Source organism: Olea europaea, chromosome 7, assembly GCF_002742605.1.
Source record: "Olea europaea var. sylvestris chromosome 7, O_europaea_v1, whole genome shotgun sequence".
In the NCBI taxonomy this organism is placed as follows: domain Eukaryota; kingdom Viridiplantae; phylum Streptophyta; class Magnoliopsida; order Lamiales; family Oleaceae; genus Olea; species Olea europaea.
Window position 1 is genome coordinate 24,514,498 of NC_036243.1, and position 8,226 is coordinate 24,522,723.

Sequence of the window (8,226 nt, forward strand, 5' to 3'; positions counted from 1 at the left end):
TAACTAGAGTTAACTCTTTTCCTTTGATTGGTTGGTTTTTGTCCTTAATGTGGACCAACGTTTATTATTTCCTTATCACGAATTCTATTTTCGATTTTGTTTGTCTATTCTGGTCTATGAGTACTTCCTACCCATTCATCCCAGTAGAATTAGCGACCATTGGTTCCATAGGAGGTTTCAAGTCTTTACTCTTTGATTCTATATGAAAATATAGAATCGAGTACTTTGAACCTTTTCTAACACCCCTTCCAGTAGAATATTACTAAACGACTTGGGTACTTCTATGTACTTATTCCCTAAGAAGGTTAAGTTAGTGCTAAAAAAAAAAAAAATACATTCCTATCTAGAAGATTATAAAAGTAGTAATATCTAGCTTCTTCGGATACCCTAAACAAACCTTAGATCTTAATTCCGTTTTCTCCGTCTTTTCCTTAAACACATGTGCCGAACATCCTCATACCCGAATGTGGTGCAAATTATGCTTGTGCCCATTATATAATTCAAAGGCTATCTCACAATCCAATTTGGGTCGTACAAGGTTTATCTATACACGACCATTTGTAGCATATATTCAAGAAAAGATATAGGCAATGAAGAATAACTCATCATTGATCTCACCATTTCTAAAAGAGTTCATGTCCTTCTTTCGAGAAACCATTTTGTTGGGGATTTTTTGGTACATTCAATTGAGATAATTTCCTATTATTCGATAAATAGACTTTAAACTCTTAAGATAGCACCTCTATCAGATCAAATGACCTTAATACTCTTATCTAATTGTTTCACAACTTCGATTCGAAAGCTTTTTGAATTTCTCCAAAGCTTGAAACTTGTGAGACATTAGGGCCCTATTTTTCCCAAAATAATAATAATAATAATAATAATTCTTAAACAGTGATTTGACATTATTTCAATCACACATTCTCCAATAAAGTAATATTACATGCAAATTCAAAACCTTTCACACATTCTCCATCAATCTACCATTTCAAAATACATTCTTTTAAAATAATGTGGCTCAAATACACACTTGTTATATGTATCCTAAGGGTGTCAATGAGTCTAGCCGAGTCGGCTCACAAGCAGAAAATTGAGACTCAGGCTCGACTAGAGCTTTTTTAGGTCGGGCTTTTTTGGCCCAAGCTCGACCAAAAAATTGAGCCTTAACCGAGCGTGGCTTGGGCCTTACCAAGCCGACTCGATTTTCTTTTTCCCTTTCATGAAGGCAGCTAACATGTTGCCTGTGCCAATTGCTTTATCATTTTTTTTGAATTTCGAGCCAACCCGCGAGCCATGCGGGTTGGGTCAAGCTTTTTACGGACCGTTCCATGACGGCCCAAGCCCACAAGCCAATTTGTCATTCCTAGTATCCTATCTAAAGTATTGTTTTTATATTTTTGTAAGATAGTCAATCTATAAAGATTATAAATCTTCTTCACAACATGTTTGAGCTCCCATTTTTTTGTCCAAAATGCATTTTGAAATATTATTTTTATGGGCAGTGTGTGGTTAAAAAATAAAGAAAAGCTTTGGGTTGTAATATTATTTTATGAAGAATGTGTGATTAAAAATAAGAGAAAGACAAATATATTTTGAAAATAATGAGAACAAAGTAAGTGTTTAATATATAATGAATTGTTTTTATTTTAATGGGTATATATTGTTTTTTCCCAATAAAAATATTGTAGCAATTAAAGAACCTCATTGGACAACAATCTGACAAAATTATTCAAGAGGGAATTACACCCACACTGACTTTCAACTTCTCATTTCAACAATTAGGTACAAGGTTTTTCCTACCCCATCCCATCCCAACCCACCCCACCTACTACGCAACCCATCCCATCCCTTAACCTTAAAACCATTTCCACTCAAACTTTCTCGTAGTCCTAAATCGTCAACCACCATCTTCATTATTGAACGTTCGGTGGCCACCGTCCTTGTCATCCTCATCTTCCTCATCGCTAGCCGCTACTGCCACCACTATTCCCATAATTCCAAAGCAGTGAACCCTAATCGCCATTGCCTTCGTCTTTCTCGTCGTCACTGTTATAAGTAACGACGAACATCGCTTTCTATGTAGCACCATGCGATTGTTAAGATTTGGAGTTCATCTAAATAAGGTCAACCTTATTAAGAGGAGTGTCTCAATCCTTTATATGTTGGTCATTATTTCGGTATTTTACCGATGTGGGATTATATTCCCTTAACATGCCCCCGCAAGATGGTGGCTCGTTTTAGCAGACCAATTTTAAAATCCGTGTGCTCGTTTTTAGAGACTTAATCGGATCGAATCACTCGTTAGAGCTTAATGGGCTCTGATACCATGTTAAGATTTGGGGTCCATCTTAATAAGGTCAACCTTAGTAAGAGGAGTAGCCCAATATCTTTTTATGTTGGTCATTATTTCGGTTTTTTACCGATGTGGGATTATTTCCCATAACATGCCCCCACAAGATGGTGACTCATTTTTTGAGCAGACCATCTTGAAATCCGTGTGCTCATTTTTGAGACTTAATCGGATCGAATAGCTCGTTGAAACTTATTGGGCTCTGATACCGTGTTAAGATTTGGGGTCCATCTTAATAAGGTCAACCTTATTAAGAAGAGTGTCCCAATCCTTTATATGTTGGTCATTATTTCGGTATTTTACCGATGTGGGATTATATTCCCTTAACATGCCCCCGCAAGATGGTGGTTATTTTTAGCAGAATGGGTTTTTGGTGCAATTTAGGTAGTAGTTATGATGGTTGTTGGTGTGTGGTGATGGTTTTGGTGTGATCTGTGTATCTGGATGATGATGCTATGGTTGCAGTGATGGTGAGATGGCATTGTTTGTTGGTGTAGGTGGTGGTGTTTGTGGTCATTGGAGGTGGTTCATTGAGGGTGATAGTGGTGGTGGTTATGGTGACATGATCTGAGGTGAGATGACGTTTCGAGTGGTGAAGTTAGTGGCGGAAGAGGTGGGGTGAAGTAGAAGAGATAAAGGGTAATTTGTGATTAATTAATTAGATAATTGTGATAAGTTAATTTGATCATTTGTGATCGATAAATAAGTTATGATTGAAAAATAAGTCTGACTTATATATTTGATAAATTATGACCAATTAATTTAATAATTTATTATCGATAAAAAATTGTGACATATTTAATTAATTATTAAGTTACAAAATTGTCGATTTTTTGAAACTTTTTTACAAATTTCTTATTTTCAAAAGTTATATTGTTGTAGTCATGTATTTTTTCCATTCTTTGATTGCGTTTGTTGGTCCTTCATTTGGTGGGCTAAAAAAATGCACTTAAAATAAGATTTCAGTCTTAAGTTCTACTTAAGGAGTTCTACAGTCAACACTCTTGATGCCCAATGTTGGATTTTAGGTCTAATCTTACTAAGAATTTTTTTAAGAGATTAAGAACCAAATTAAAAACAACGTTAGAACTACAAATGGATTAAAAATTTAATCTACACATAATAGGTAAGGATTTATCTTTAAATCGAGTTTTAAGTGGCCATGAACTCCTTTAAGTTAGCATTCTTCCCCAATCAGTCTTCCCTCTTGTTTTTCCATTAGAGACCTTTTTAGGAAAGATAAATGTGCAGTCATGGATCCCTTGAAAAATGTGCCATAAGTGGCATATTTATATTCCACAATTATGATAACATTTTATTTGCACAATCTTCACTAGATTTATTATAGTAGACTAATTAAATCCTACATCTCTATTGGAACCTAGAGATGGACCAAACCAAAGTCACAAGACTCAAGCTCCAATAGATGATTTTTCTAAATTGGTCGTTGACCAATTAAAACTTATCTATTGATTCCAGTTTATTCTACCAAAGAATCGAAATTTCGCTTTAAGCCATGATCTAATAGTATCCCTCGATTATCATCACACAAGTCAATCTTCGTTTGACCATCAATATATTAGGGTCGGCAAAATGTTTGTCCTTCCAATATGTATAGTCTTCAAATCCCATTTTCATTAGGCAAATTGATCGTGAACAAATCATTATATATCCAACGATTCCATCGTTAGAATAATGTGCTCATATTCAATTGTCCATTAGAAAATCTCTCAGGACAACGATCGTCTAATCAAATTATATTGCAATTATATGATTAGAAATCGTTTTCCTTGATTCCCAAAATATCGAGATCGATCTTCCCATCAAGATTTTAGCGATTGACACCTTGAAGAATTTGAGTTTGCAATTAAAGGTACATTACTCGCTCAAAATTTAGACGACTTGTTCAATGGTTGAGTAGAGTCTTATTCCTTTGGGTCGCTAGTAAGTCATCTACGTGATTTGTTTAATGTGCATGGAGCACATAATTGTTCTTCTTACCAGGATGTAGATAAATTCCAATAAGAATAATACAATCATATCAGCATAAAATGCTCAACTTTATGTATCAATTGCAAATGATATGTTTTGATTACGTTACAAATATGTCTTGCTACACTTACCCATCAAGTACACAATTTATAATAATTTTGCATGATCACGAAAATTTAGATTATCAACTAAAATTAAACACAAAAATAAACGATAGAATCAAATTATAATTAATAATGTCGTTTACAAAATTCTTCTCGGACATTAAACTAACACCTACATTGGATAATATTCGGATACGACTTCTTCTATTACAAATGAAAATATATGTTCGCGAAATTATTTCTTTCGATTTAAATTACCGCAAGTGTACGGTTCGTTAACAAGTAATAAAGTGGATCAATTGAAGAAAATTTAGATTATCAACTAAAATTAAACACAAAAATAAACGATAGAATCAAATTATAATTAATAATGTCGTTTACAAAATTCTTCTCGGACATTAAACTAACACCTACATTGGATAATATTCGGATACGACTTCTTCTATTACAAATGAAAATATATGTTCGCGAAATTATTTCTTTCGATTTAAATTACCGCAAGTGTACGGTTCGTTAACAAGTAATAAAGTGGATCAATTGAATCCGAATATCGTCCCACAGAGATTGGTTAATTCAATTTTACTTATTTTAGCCTTAACCGAAACTAATTGAGTTGAAATGAATTTTGGAATAAAAAACCCTAATTTTGGGAGAAATCCCCAAATTGAAAAACCCTAATTTCAAATCAAACCCTAAATTACTTAAATTCACTTAACTAATGACTCAATTACGAAATGTTATGAAAAATCGATGAAATGTATTATCAATTTATGAAAATCTATGTAAAACAAATGCACTAGGATCACGAATCCTCAAATAATTACCAATTAAACCCAATTTCACAATTTTGATAATTCAATAGGAATTTGATAAATCAATGCTCCTAAATCACTGCATAGTGGAGTTACTTTCTTGTTTGAGTCATTTTGGTCCTCAAGTTTCATTCCTTCACTCCTTGACCTCCTCTCTTGTTCCTAGTTGCTCCAATGGTCCCTTATAACTTCCAATTGGTGCTTGGCTTGATCAATTGCTTGATGTGTTCATCGGATCAACTTTCAGATAATTGCAATTTGGTCCCTGAATTTTCTCTTTGCTTCAATTTGGTCATTTTTCGGCTCTTTTCTCCTGAATTCCACTATTTCCATAGAATTTCCTACATTGCATGAATTTGACAAGGTTAAGTAACAATTAAATCAATTTACCTGTATTTAAGTCATGTTTGTGATGTAAATAAGTGTGCAAAAACACACTTATCAATATACAACTCCATATGTTCCTCTCTGTATCAATAAACATTATTATTGAGAAATTGATTAATCAAGCAAGCATTGTTCTACGAATAAATTTTGAGAAACAAATTAAGAAAATTAGGATTTCATGTGGTCACTTTGAGGAATTATACTAAAACACATCACCTACATTTTTTCTCTTTGTTAATTGCATTAACATTTTTTTATTGGAATAACCATATAATACTTCAAAAATGCCAACAACTTTTGGAGATTCCTAACAAAAGAAAAACATCCCACTAATTTATCTTGTTGCTACAACGTCTTCGTTCCTGCTTTTCAACATTCTTATTTGTTTCCCACCTTCTCTTCTTATCGTAAGTAAAGTACATAAATGAACCTTGTCTACAAAATTGAGTATCCTTGTCTTGATGTTTCTCCATCAATCTAACCCTAATGGTGAAATTCAGAGATTATTTGACTCATGTATTTTTTTCACCTATAATTATTCATAAACGGCTTAAGTAATTTGAAGGCTTTGATAAAAAAATTTAAGGTCATTTTTAATCCAACATCACTACGTCATTTTTATATTCAGATCAACTATTTTCTTTGAACAAAATTTTTAATTAATCTTAAAATAAACACGTTAAGAATGAGTTAATAAAAATGAAGTTTAGTGATGCCATGAGATGTAAATAGTGGATTATGATGGCCAATCAAGCAAAAGCAATTGCTCGACTACTACGATGATCGACAGATTATCCCAATCAATTGATCTATCGTGACCTATCGATTGATAACTAGATGGTTTACCACTACGAAGCTTGATCGACAATCTTGACTTCCAACTGCCCAAACGTCATTTTCATTGATTGAAAATCACCAAAGATTATCACTTGTCACTTTTAACTGCTTCATAGGTGAAAGTTAACCACTAAGTACTTGGGTAAAAACCTTTTAGTGGGTGGACGTTAACTACTGGACATGTGGATGAAAATTGCCTAGTGATTATATGGTATTGTGTACCTATAAATACTTCAAAGGCATGCTACGTATGGGGGATTTTCTTTTCACAATACTTTTCTAACTTTCTCTCATTTTTCAAGCCATTCATCATTCATATAAATTCTGTAGAAAATTCCATACCGAAGGTACAACGAGGAAAATATCCTCAAGGTATTTTACCTATCATTAGAGTAGCAGAAGCCACCTTGCTTCGCCAACAAAGTCGAATGGTTGTCTCATTATTATTTCATTAGCGTCGTCTATGGAAATCTTTAAATATAAAGCCTAGGTCGAAAGGCGAACTAGGAGTGATACATATTTGGTTGAAATTATGATAAAATCGGAGTCTGTTGCTTGCGGTCAAGACACTTGCCACAATCTTAATGTGTAACATAGGGTCAATTTAGTGTTCTGAAGACTCAGTTAGCAACGTTGATGACTCTATTGCAAGGCTAGGGGATTAGCAACAAAACTGAAAAATGATTATAAGTTTAAAATTGTTCTATAGTCCTAATGAAGAGTTTTCAAAATGAAAAAAATTGGTTAAGACGTAAAATCACTAGATCTCAAGTTGTGCATGTCAAAAGTGTTCAAGAGACTAGGCGATGAGCAATAAAATCAAAAATTAGTTAAAGATCATGAATCATCAATAGAAATAATAGAATCAAAATTCACTAATCGAACTTGAAATTGTACAAACTATTAAGTAGAAAGCAACGACAACGATTGATAACGCTAGTGCAACAGACTACTATGCAGTGGTTGAATAAGCGACCGCCACAATATGTAGTCTTTCGCGTGCACGTTGCCCACTATGCACTTGGACAAAACAAATGGCGCAAGAGCAAACTTCTTTGCTTCAACATCTTTATACATGGTTCTTATATGCTAATATAACAGTTTGTCTAACCACAAAAAAAAGGAAGGAAATCGAACACGCATCGAATGCAGATCATTTTTCAAAAAGAAATAAACCATAATTGAAACAAAATATAAGATTTTGTCTGCATCCCGAACCAAGAAAAACTACTAGAAAGTCAAATTGTAATGCCCCGAAAATTTTAGAATAAAATTTATTTATTTTATATATTATATATTTACATTTTTTTTTAAGGTTGAGGACTAAAATGAAAAAAAATGTTTTAAATTCCTATTTTATTTTATCCAAATAATTAGATATTGTTAGAGCGAGATTTAGTATATTGATATTGGACTCATTTTATAGGTCGTAATTAATTAGAAGTCTCTGACTGAAGAAAAAGTTATTTTGGATAAAAACACATCAAGTTAGACTCAGCTTGCTAGAGACAGAGAAAGGAGGCAAATAAGACCTCCTTCCAGGTATCAGTATGCTAATTTTACATCTGATCAGTCTGAATCTGATCTGTTTGATATAGAACTTGCCTCTTATGAAGAGGCTATTTCTTCCAAAGAATCCCCTAAGTGGATTGCTGGATTGGAAGATGAAATGAACTCACTCTTTAAAAATGAAACCTGGACTTTAGTTGAAAAACCAAAAGATTGTAGATTGATTGACTGTAAA